The sequence below is a fragment of the Bos javanicus genome, chromosome 23 (assembly GCF_032452875.1).
Source record: "Bos javanicus breed banteng chromosome 23, ARS-OSU_banteng_1.0, whole genome shotgun sequence".
NCBI classification, from domain to species: domain Eukaryota; kingdom Metazoa; phylum Chordata; class Mammalia; order Artiodactyla; family Bovidae; genus Bos; species Bos javanicus.
The window spans coordinates 38,486,819-38,499,790 of NC_083890.1; positions in this window are offsets into that span (position 1 = coordinate 38,486,819).

Sequence of the window (12,972 nt, forward strand, 5' to 3'; positions counted from 1 at the left end):
TTTCCCTTAGAATACAAATATAAAGCCCAATCAGTCTGGAAGGCAAAAAGCAGCACAAAAGGATACTTATAAAGGAGGCCATAAATACCCTGAATTTGGGGGTGCCTAAGTCATTCCAGGGGATAGTACTACATCACGTGTCAGTCTTTAAGTGAATTTGATTTCTCTGTAGGTAATAGAGATTCTCAGGTGGTTTAGATGGTAAAGAATCTGCCTGCAATGCGGGAGACCTGGGATCGATCTCTAGGTTGGGAATATCCCCTAGACAGGGGAATAGCAGCTCATCCAGTATGGTGATATATATGTTGTGAATATAATCCTTACCATTCTAACTTTAAAAAAGTAACCTTTTCACTTGGAATAATTTTGGATGTACAGAACAGTTGCAGAACTAGAACAAAGAGTTCCTAGGTACCTTTTCCTCAGTTTCCCCAGATGTTAACATCTTACATGATTATGATACATTTGTGATGATTAAGAACTTAACCTTGCTATACAGCTATTAACTAAATTACAGACAATTCGAATTTAACCCAGTTTTTTTTTCAACTACTATGCTTTTTGAGGATCCAATCCAGGATACTACATTGCATCTCCAACTTTGGGGGAAAATTAGGACTGAGAGTTAGAACTATAAAGACCTCAGACAAAATGGATAGCTACTGAGGTTTGGAATCAGGAAGAGTTAATAGAAATAACAGATGGGAAAAACCTTAGCTTCAAAGATGTACTATCATTGTTTTACTTCAAGCAATTTATATATCTAATGCTACTGTCAGGTCTTCTGGTATTCTCCTTTATTGTCAAGATTTAATAAGGGCTCTTTTAAGTCATAATATTGAAAACCCTATTCACTGTGCTATACTCCTGGACTTAAGTGAAGGGCAGTATCTCAGAGATTTAGCAGCAGCATCTAGATGAAAGTGAAGTCGCTCAGTCGTGTCCGTCTGACTCTTTGTGACGCCGTGGACTGCAGCCCACCAGGCCCCTCTGTCCATGGGATTTTCCAGGCTAGAATACTGGAGTGGGTTGCCATTTCCTTCTCCAGGGGATCTTCCTGACCCAGGGATCGAACCCAGGTCTCCTGCATTGCTTTAACCTCTGAGTCACCAGGAAGTGTATGTAATGTTCAGAGATACAGTTATCTTCATATGCTGTTACTATCTTCTGTGTCTTATCTCCTTCCAGTTTATCCCTTATCCCTAGACCCGTAGCTATAGTAAACATCACCATGTTTCTTTAGTTTGCTCATTCACCCAAAACAAGTATTGAGAACCACTTTGTGCTAAGTACTGTGCTGAGCTCTGTGGACCCATTAGTCTTTCGAGTAAACCCAGACAGGATAGCCACGCTTTACTGTACAGTGGGTATTCCTAGAGTGCTTGTGCATGCCTGCTTAGTCATTCAGTGGTGTCTGACTCTTTGTGACCCCATGAACTATAGCCTGCCAGGCTCCTGTGTCCATGGGATTTTCCAGGCAAGGATACTGGAGTGGGATGCCACTGCCTCCCCAGGGGATCTTCCCAACCCAGGGATCAACTCTCATCCCCTGCAGGCAGATTCTGTACCACTGAGCCACCTGGGAAACTCCTTCTCCTCTTCACCAACGCCTAAATCATCCACATAAGAGTAGGTTGAAATTCTACTTCCCCCGAGAAACCTTTTTTCCTACTCCTCAGACATACCTAGTCACTCCCTCCCGTAGCTCTTTGCTCTTAATTCGTTTATAGTATTTATCACCAAGTGTTGTATGAATTGTTTGCTGTGTCTGTCTTCCTACTACAGCGGGCTTCTCTAGGTCAGGGCCTGTGTCTTACTCATCTTGTAGTCTTTAGCATTTAGGACAGTGCCTGGCACAGACTGTCTGCTCAAATATTTGATGAGTGAGAGACAGAATGAATATTTGCTGGTCATGGATAGAATGCACAAGACAGTCGATCTTTCCCTCCCAACTGAACATTCACTAATCCCCAAATTAACTTTCACAAAATTCCATGCAGATCATTTAATTAGTTCAATTGAGGAAATAAGGAAATAAGACTCAAAGAAGAAATTGTGAGTCTTTAAGCAATTGATACAGATTAGAATTGCATGGTTACAATTAGATAATCAAAATTTGTGAGTTAGCAAGGAAAAGAGAGAAATGTTTATGGATGGAAACTCATTGCAGAATATTTTATAAAAATGATGTGTGATTTACCTCAACTGTCTTATGTGGCTAGAAATTTCTTTAGTTTGAAAGTTATTAATGCGGGTACATCAATTCCCTTGTAACACAATTGGTAAAGAATCTGCCTGCAATGCAGGAGACTTGGGTTTGATTCCTGGGTTGGGAAGATCCCCTGGAGAAGGAAATGGCAACCCACTCCAGTATTCCTGCCTAGAGAATCCCCATGGAGAGAGGAGCCTGGCAGACTACAGTCCATGGGGTCGCAAGAGTTGGGCACGACTTAGCAACTAAACCACCACCACCAGTGCAGGTAAGCAAAGTCTCTGTTGCTGCTGGGTGGTAACTGATATTCTGGGAAAAGAACTTGAGTTAGCCTATTGAAATCCATGATATCTAACTTATAAATAGTCCCTTAAACCTGGGGCAGGGGTCACAAAATGCCAAATGGGGCCAGGTCAGTAGCAGAAAGGAACAAAGGCAACCGTGCAATAAACTAGGATATGGGAAGACTTGTGAACTAGGATCGTGCCTGACCCATCTCAAAGTGACAGCAGTTACTCTAATTCAAGGGACAGCTGACGTGCAGGAACGTAGGGTCAGTTTGCTGTAATTTCTGTTTTTTTTTTTTTTCTTTTTTACAAGAAGCCAACTATCTAAACTTTTAAAAATAGAAACTGTATTTTTATACTAACAGTAAGTTTTAAAATGATCGATATGGTATAAGTGAATTCTCTTCCACTGATGGCAGGATAAGTTGTTTTGAATCAACCTTTCCACTGAGAGCAGCTAGAGAAGCTAGACTAAATATTTAAAAAAAAAAAAAAAGAAGTATAAAATCAGTGCAAAACCAGCAAGACTGTGAAGAATTGTGAAGTTAAGATCGAGAAGATGATGGAAGTCCATAGAGATGAACCTGATATTTGGGTCCACTTTTCTCCTTAAAGTGATTGCTGATTTTGAAAGCTGGGGCTAAGAGGATGAGAACTGAGAGCTTTGGATGGACTCACGAGGTAGTGCTTGCCAAGGAGTAGAGATCTTGGTCAACATCTCAAGCAGTCAGTTTGGACTTAAAAGGGCTATAGCCAAGAATAATAGTGAACTGGAAACAGACCAATTCTCACAGGAATTAAAAAAACCCAACTCCAGATGAGCTCCATTTGATTAGATTAAGGAGTTTAGGGGTTATTAGTGCCCCTAACCGGAGAGGGCAATGGCACCCTACTCCAGTACTCTTGCCTGGAAAATCCCATGGACGGAAGAGCCTGTTAGGCTGCAATCCTTGGGGTCGCTGAGGGTCGGACACGACTGAGCGACTTCACTTTCACTTTTCACTTTCATGCATTGGAGAAGAAAATGGCAACCCACTCCAGTGTTCTTGCCTGGAGAATCCCAGGGACGGGGGAGCCTGGTAGGCTGCCGTCTCCAGGGTCGCACAGAGTCGGACACGACTGAAGCGACTTAGCAGCAGCAGCAGCAGTGCCCCTAACCTAGATGCCTGCCTAAAGCATATGAACCTTCTCTCTGGCAACATACATACATATATACATCATTCATATAGCATCATACAAAATCTCTTGACAATTATAATATACAGTGTCTGGTGATCAATAATAATCAGCTAAAGAAAGAGACAGGTTATGACCAAAATCCAGAAGAAAAATGGACAAGACAAACAGACCCACATGGGATCCAGACACTGGAGTTTTCAGACACAACCACCATTCGTATTTTAAGGAATTGAAAGACAAGATGAAAAGTGTCTACAGAGAACTAGAAACAATAGTAATGAACCCAAAGAAATTTTTTTTTACAGAATTGAAAATTTATTGACTCTGTAAGCCATAAAAAACATAACCAGGATATTAGATTTTTGAGCACTGCCCTAAACACTGTGAGTGCAGACATAGCATAAATGGCACCAGTGCGGAAGATAAAACAAATTCCTTTCTTTAAGAATATTGCCAATTGAAGATTGTCCTGGTTTACAGGATAGCATACAGCATTTGGCAGAAGTAATGAAATGTTTCTTTATGGGCCACAAAGGATAGTAAAGATTATAGTCATCGAACAAAGCTGAGGGAATTGATGAGGTTCTGTTAGCTTTCATCAATGACTTGGACCTCCCAGAGCTCTTACATATAGGAATTAACCTAAACAAGCCTCCAACCTAAAAATCATACCTGAAAAGTTTTGATATGGAAATGCTGAGAGATGGCATACTGGGTTCCATAGTCTACAGGATCAAGGAAATCTATGTTTGATACCCGAATCTTCTTCTTACTGTGAGTGACCCTGGGCCAGTTACTAAACTCTCTGAATGTCCCATTTCTAAAATATGGATAAGAGTTGATTTGTTGATCTTGTGAAGAAAATTAGAAAATGCGTGTGAATTTCTCAAGCACCATAGAACCGTAGAGTTATTGGCACAGAGGTGTCTTTCCCCCCGTCTTCTCTCTTCTCTAACCCACCTAGAGCCCCTTCCACCCTGTTTCCTCCCCCATGTGCATCTCTGCATTCTCTCATTTTCTTCATTCCTCTTTTTATTTTGGGAGAGAAACAGAATCAGCTTCATATCATTAATTATCATCATCTAGAATTAATATATTTTCCTGAATATATGTTAATATCTATCTGAAAGTGAGTCCATTTTAAAACATCAGTGATTTAAATTTATTCTGGAAGTGCCAAAAAATGACCTTTTTACTTTTCTCACAATATGTCCAGAATAAAATATCAGTAGGAGTTGCCTGTTCAAACAAAATCTATTAGGTTTTTTTTTTTACTTCCTTGCCAAGGAGAAAGGGTTACAGCTTTATATTGGTGTGTGAGATAGCCTCCCTCGTGATAAGCAAGACAGCTTAGCGGGGTCCTGAGTCATCAGCAAGACCCCCAACTGCTTCAGTCAATGCACAGAATGCTGGCAGAGGAAAAGCTTTTGAATAGATAATGATCTAAAACCTTAATTTTTGAGGCCATCTTTTCTTTCTTCCACACTCTCTTCTTTTAAGTGTACATTTCTATTAAAACATACCATATTGATACTGACAAATATCATGAGATATGCAAATTTTTGAGAAAAGTCTCCATTACAAATTATATTGAAATATACATTATGGATAAAATGCTTTTTGATGTGTCATTTTCCAAGAGGTCTTCACTAAACTAAAAAACAGAGAACAATTTTAAGTCAAAAACACATTATATAAGTACATTCTATTTTCAATCTATGTACTTCAAATATTAGTGCTTAAGAGAATTGTAACACGTTTGCTTCCTTTTATATGAAAAAAAAACTGAAACTTTGCTCTTTATTAAAGCTATTTAGATGTTTTGTATCTGATCTCTATGTATTTTCTACCTTAATTTTAACATCTCACTATGATAAGGATGGTTTTCCTCCAAGTTAACATCAGAAAAATGACAATATTCTTAAAGAATGGAATTTATTTTCTGCATTAAGATACAATTACTAGTTAGTCATACAAAACTCTAAGAGTCAGGGCAAACACTGTTGAACTGGATAGTCCTACAAATTTTTTTTTTTATCAGCTTAAGTAAACAAAATACATTTTGCAGTTTTAATTATCACACACAAAAAAACATTCTCTTCACTACCTCTTGCTACTCTCTTACTGGAAAAAAATATTAATTTAATAATTATGCATTGATAGCTTATTAAAACCAGGGTTGGGGATGTCAATCAGCATAATCTGACCAGTGTCCACAATCAAGGCACTCATGGGTCCAGGTGCCCAGGGTGTGCCCAGTTTCCTAAAGGTTTTTGAAGGAGACATTCTCACAGGTTAGTTTGTTTGTGTCTTTCTTTCTCTCCTCCCCTCCTCATCCCCTTCCTTCTTTTTAAAAAATAAATGTTAGCTTTTAGAACAGTTTTAGATTTACAGATGGAGAAGGAAATGGCAACCCACTCCGGTGTTCTTGCCTGGAGAATCCCATGGACAGAGGAGCCTGGGAGGTTGCAGTCCATGGGGTCGTACAGAGTCGGACACGACTGAAGCGACTTGGCAGCAGATTTACAAAGTCATTAGAAAGATAGACTGGAGATTGCATATACTCCACACTAGCTTCCCCTATTATTAACATCTAACCTTGATATCATGTATAAATGTAATTCACAAATCAGTCCTGGTACATTGTGATTAATTAAAGTTTACACTTTATCACATTTCTTTGGTGGTGGTGGTTTAGTCACTAAGTTGTGTCCGACTCTTAGGACCCCATGGACTGTAGCCTCCCAGGCTCCTCTGTCCATGGGATTCTCCAGGCAAGAACACTGGGGTGGGGTGCCATTACCTTCTCCAGGGGCTCTTCCCGACCCAGGAATCGAACCCAGGTCTCCTGCATTGCAGGAGGATTTTTTTACCGACTGAGCTACAAGGGAAGCCTTTATTACACTTCTTTAGTTTCCATTTAAGTCTTTTTCTGTGCCAGGATCTGATCCAGAACACCACTTTATACTGAGTTGTCATGTCTCCTTAAGATTCCTCTTGACTGATTTCTTAGACACTCCTTGTTTTCAGTGATTGTCAATGATTGTTTTTTGGGTGTTTTTCTTTATTGAAATATAATTGACTTAGAATATTATTGGTTTCAGGTGTACAGCATAGTGACTCGATACTCTTACACATTCCAAAATGATCACCATGACAAGTGATCTTTGTTTTTAGGAATAGTCTGTGTTTGCCTAAAAAAATAAAAAGACTTGATCATAGGCTGAGGATCACATCTTGTGATTATTTTTCTAGTTGAGGCAGAGTGCCCCCTCAACTAGACAGTCCTTTGGTGAGGGCCGTGCAGGGTTTATTCAGCACTGCTCCTGAGTACATCATCACTGCCCATCATCAGGGGCTCTTCTCTAAGCCCACCCACGAGGCACCTCCAGGCAGCAGCTGCATTTCAAATCACTTTCCTGGCTCTGGGCAATGATGTTTGGCCTCTCTGGACCATTTTCGGTCTACCTCAGCCTCTCCAGAATTCCTATTTCTTTACGCCAAAAGTCCTAATTGCTTTTTAAAACTAGCAACGAATTCCAAATTTTCATCAGCAGAAATCTTGTACCTCTTTACTCAAGGGCAGAGAGAACTCAGTCTTTAAAACCCACAATTGCCTGGTCTCTGCTTCCTGGAGAGGAGGGGAGTTATTTGCATTCATCTTTCTTTTAGAACCCCTAACAACTTCTAATGCAGAAAAGAAGACAAAACAGCTGAGTTTAAATTTCAGAACAGAATGAACATGCATAATTCTGCTAGACATAATCACAGTAGCAGAGTTAGCATTGTTAACAGAGGTGTCTACTAGATGCTGGAGGAGCAAACAGGAGGGAGAAATGAAATCTGTCGCTAAGTAAAAGGAATAAGGGTGAGCAAGACTATAAAGCTTCTCATCAGTAATATCTGAGCTGCTGCTGCTACTGCTGCTAAGTCGCTTCAGTCGTGTCCGACTCTGTGTGACCCCAGAGATGACAGCCCACCAGGCTCCCCCGTCCCTGGGATTCTCCAGGCAAGAACACTGGAGTGGGTTGCCATTTCCTTCTCCAAATGGAGAGAGCTGAGTCTTCATAATATGTGATGGGCAGTGCCAGCATTTAGAAGCCTAAACAAAGACACAAGGGCATGAACAAGGGCGGGTTTAAGGAACTGTGAGTACTTCTGAACTGGTACAAGTGGGAGTGGGAGGATATGAGATTGGAAAGGCAACCAGAAATCAATCAGATCGGAGAGTGCTTTTCTGCCCCTCGAAGGTCTAAGATTGCTGTTGAATGCTGTGACGTTAGGTTACCTTGCTGGCAGAGTAGTGTGGTTTAAGATTGAGATCAGAAAGGGTTAGGATAAGAAAGTCAAGAGTTAGGGCGCTCAAGGAAGAGATGTATAACCCCATATGGGACCATTTGGTAAAATGGTAAAACAGCACATCTAAATCTTGGCTTTTAGAGGTCTTAGCTTGCTGAGCCTGTGGACTGACTAAGAGTTGGCAGTGTAAGGCTTAAGACTAGGTTATATGAGAAACTGAAAACTTTGACTGTCTGGGACTGAGATGCTCTTTGGTCCAAGAGGAGTCCAGAGGCTATTTGCCCTCTAGTGGCAACCGTCAAGTATTTTCTACCTTGCTAGAAAAGGACTAGAATACACAGTACAGAACAATGCTCACTGTACTTCATGAAGCTGCTTGAATTACTACCTAGAGTCGAATAGCTAGCTTAATACACAAGCCTAATATGAATTAGTTGAAACAGAAAAAAAATTTTTTCATAATAAAAACCTATCATACATACCACTAGGTAATAACATTGTCATTGAAATTACTTATTGCAAAGTTTTAATATTATGTTTAATAGGCAGGAATGAAGATTTTTAAGTGCAGAGATTTAATTCTTTTAAATGTACAACCTAGGAAGATATTTGGAGGTATAGAGATAAGTGTCATTGCGTATCCAAGAATCTATGTTAGGTTCTCTGGTTGTTTACTTTTTTTTGGCTGTGCCACACAGCTTGTGGGATCTTAGTTCCCTGGCCAGGGATCCAACCCAGGGGCCCCAGCAGTGAGAGCTCTGAGTTCCAACCACTGGCCTTCCAAGGAATTCCTGATTGTTCACTTAGAGTCTACTACACTTGCCATCAAGGGAACTCTGGCCACCAGTTTAACTTTATAGAGTTTCCAGTTCATGTCTTTGTTTTTCTTCCTTTCTTTTCATATAAATGCTTTTTATCCTACTGCTGTGCTATGCTTAGTTGCTCAGTCATGACTGACTCTTTGCGACCCCATGAACTGTAGCCCACCAGGCTCCTCTATCCATGAGGATTCTCCAGACAAGAATACTGGAGTAGGTTGCCATGCCCTCCTCCAGGGGTTCTTCCCAACCCAGGGATCGAACCCAGGTCTCCCACATTGCAAGTGGATTCTTTACCATCTGAGCCACCAGAAAAGCCCTCTAGGAACATTGGCTTTTTGAAAGTTTTTAATCTTTAAAGTGTATAGCTTTTTGAGAAGTAACATTTTCTCCTGCCTTTGCTAAAGGCATTTCTCCAAAACATTTCCTTATTTATTTATGAGGGAAAGTCTTCAGAATAAGGTAACAGTACCACTGGCCTGGCACAGCCTTTGCACACAGCAGCACATTCATAATTGATGGAAGGGTCTATGCCACTGCTGCAGTTAGGGCAAACTCAAGGTCAGGTCTCCGGGAGAGCAAACCCTGTCATTACTTTTCTTAAGAAATGAACAAGAAGCATAAGTTTAAAACTATCTAAAAAGAGACATGCGTGTAGAGTGGGTAGGGGAAAGAGAAGGAGGTGTGGGAAAGAGGAGAAAAAGCAAACTGAAGGCAACCAGTCTAGAGGAGTATCTTGAGCTATGCCTTGCTAAGAAAGCAAGTTTTGTTTTCTTTCTGAGCTGTCTGTCCTATTAGGGTAGGTTAATGATTGGCCACTATGTTAGCCACTTTTTGCAGGCATTTAGGCCCGCAGCGAAACTGCAAGTCTTTGAGAAACAAGAGGATTAAATTGTGTTAGGAAATTCTGGTCAGATGAACATCAAACAGGCAGATAAGATTCTTCCTGGAATGCTTCTGCCCAGGTTTCTTTCCCTTGGAAGTGATATGATCTCATCAGAGAATTCTCCTCCCTCGATGACTAATGATGAAATGTAAAGCTATTGACACAGAATGATACTCACCTGTGCAGCTAAGGGAGTGGCTAGGGAAGTGAGTTACAAAAGATATGCACAGGGTAATGCCATTTTTGTAAAATATATGTATGCACATTTATTTATACACATGTTTTTATCCCTATGGGCTTCCCAGGTGGCACCAGTGGTAAAGAACCTGCCTGCCAGTGCTGGAGACTTAAGAGACACGAGTTCAATCCCTGGTTCGGGCATGACAACCCACTCCGGTATTCTTGCCTAGAAAATCCCCACAGACAGAGGAGCCTGGCAAGCTACTATCCATAGGGTTGCACAGAGTCAGACAGGACTGAAGTTACTTAGCACAGCATTTTTATACATAGTTTTTTTTTAATTTTTTATTTTGTATTGAGGTATAGCACATTAACAATGTTATGACCGTTTCAGATGAACAGCTAAGGGACTCAGCCACATAGACATGTATCCATTCTCCCCCAAACCCCCCTACCATCCAGGCTGCCACATAACACTGAGCAGAGGTCCATGTGCTACACAACAGTCCTTGTTGGTTATCCATCTTAAATATAGCGTGTGTACATGTCTGTCCCAAACTCCCTAACTATACTTCTTCCCCACCCCTGCAACCATAATTATGTTTTCTAAGTCTGTGAGTATCTTTCTGTTTTGTAAGTTCATCTGTATCAGTTCTTTTTTATTTTTTGTACATGAATTTGGTGAATATAAAACTATCTGGATATGCTCTGTTAGTAAGGATTAGCTTAGGTGGTGAGATTGTGGATAATCTGAGTCCCACCTCCCTTTTTAGTTATCTGTGTTTTCTGAAAAAAAATTTTTTAAAAAGGATATAAATGTTTTCTTGAAATAGAAAAGACAGTTACACTGTAGGTAGATAACTATTTGAAAATACTCATATTTATGTGTATATATATGACTGATCTGGGCTTAAAAAATTATTCAAACTCAGGAACTTGAAAAAATAAAGATGAATGCTAATCTTATTTTTGAATGGCATAGATATTTTGTGTGTTAAAGCAAAGAAACAAAAAGCAAATATTAATTTATTTTATCACATAATTTTTAAAGCCTCTGTAAGTTTTTAAGTGGTATAGTCCATGGAATTCTCTAGGCCAGAATACTGGAGTGGGTAGTCTTTTCCTTCTACCAGGGGTTCTTCCCAACCCAGGGATCGAACCCAGGTCTCCTGCATTGCAGGCGGATTCTTTACCAACTGAGCTATCAAGGGAGCCCTTTTAAATGGAAATACTGTTTGAATAAACATTAGGCACATGCCAAACTCAGGTAAAATATTTACAGTATACAGGACCAATTAAAAATGCACAGAACAACACCCGGAACAAGGTAAGGGGGGGGCCATAGTATTATTATTAGTTATATTAATAAATATAAGCCATTTCTTAAAAATCAGTAAGAAGATTAAAAACTTCAAAATTGGACAAATGAAATGAACAAACAACTCCCTATTATGCAGTGGCAAATGGAATCAAATTTTAACTATCTCAGTGTTATAGAAATGCATGTTAATATATATATACATATACAAATATACATATACAAACACAAATCATTCTTTACCTACCAAACGAACAAAGGTTTATAAAAAAAATTCACTCTAGTGCTGGCAAAGTTTCAGAGAAATGGGTACTCACTATGCAAGGGGGAATATGAATCAACACAAATTTTTCAGATGGTAATTTGTCAGTAAATATCAAAACCTTAAAAATATTTATGACTTTCAACTCAGCAATCCCATTCCCAGGAATTTAGCTTAAGGAAACAGTCAGGAATGTTAACATACACTCTTTAAAGACACTGTAATTTCAGATAGATGCAGGAGTTTATCCTGCAAATAAATTCAATGTGTATAAAATGTCACAGATATGGGGTTATTTATGCAGCTTTGTAATAAAAGACTGTAAGTAACCTAGGTCACCATCAATAGGAATAAGATAAAGAACTTGATGGTACTTCCAGACAATAGAATATTATGGAGGTATAACAAAATGAAAAAAAAATAATGTCTGATATAGGAAAAAACTTAGCAATATTTTTAAATTAAAGATACAAAACAATGTAAAAATGTGGAAAATAAGAATCTATTTCTATTTGCTTGTATATTGATAAAAATACTCTGGATGGGTACATAAGCAATCATTAATAACAATAGAGACTTCTGTGGGCGTGTGAGTGGGACACTGGGCAGATATGGGATGAAAATGAAGGGGAAAAATGCTCTTTCATTTGTTTTTTTGTTTTTTAATAATGATTTGATTTTTTAAATTTGATTTTTAAAAACTCTTTTTATTTAATTGGAGGAAAATTGCTTTATAATATTGTGCTGGCCTCTGCCATACATCAACATGAATCAGCCACAGGTATACATCCGTCCCCTCCCTCTCATTGCTCCCCGCCCCCACCCCACCTCTCTAGGTTCTCACCAAGCACGGGGTCGAGCTCCCTGTGTCACACAGCAAATCCCCACATGCTATCTATTTCACATGTGGCAATGTGATCCATACTGTTCTCCCAACTCTTCCACCCTCTCCTTCCCCCACTGTGTCCACAAGTCTGTGCTCTGTGTCTGCATCTCCACTGGTTTTTGAACACATAGATGCATTTGGTTCTGTTTTTTAACAGAATGAAGTAAAATTTTAAAAATACAGAATGCAGCTGTAAGAGAGTGGAAAAGTCAGGTACATTTTAAAGGTACAGACCGAATAAATATAATACCTCACATTAATTGTTCTTATCCTTTCCTCTTAAAAAAATTTTTTTAAATTCAATATATACTGGGTCTTAGTTTCGACATGCAAAAGAACTCTTAGTTGCAGCGTGTGGGATCTAGTTCCCTGACCAGGGATTGAACCCAGGCCCCCTGCATTGGCAGCACAGAAGCTTAGCCGCTGAACCACCAGGCAAGTTCCTCCTTTCCTCTTTGAAGACAGAAAAATTGCTTTTCTTCTCTTGGCATCCTCATATGTGAAAAAGTCCCTGCACATAGTCGGTACTCAATTACTTGGGGGGCAATGAATGAATGAATGAATCCATGCAGGTTTAAAAATTAAATTAGTCACCCAAGAGAAAGCCACAAGGACTTCTCACTTTCCGGATTATTTTTTCAGCAA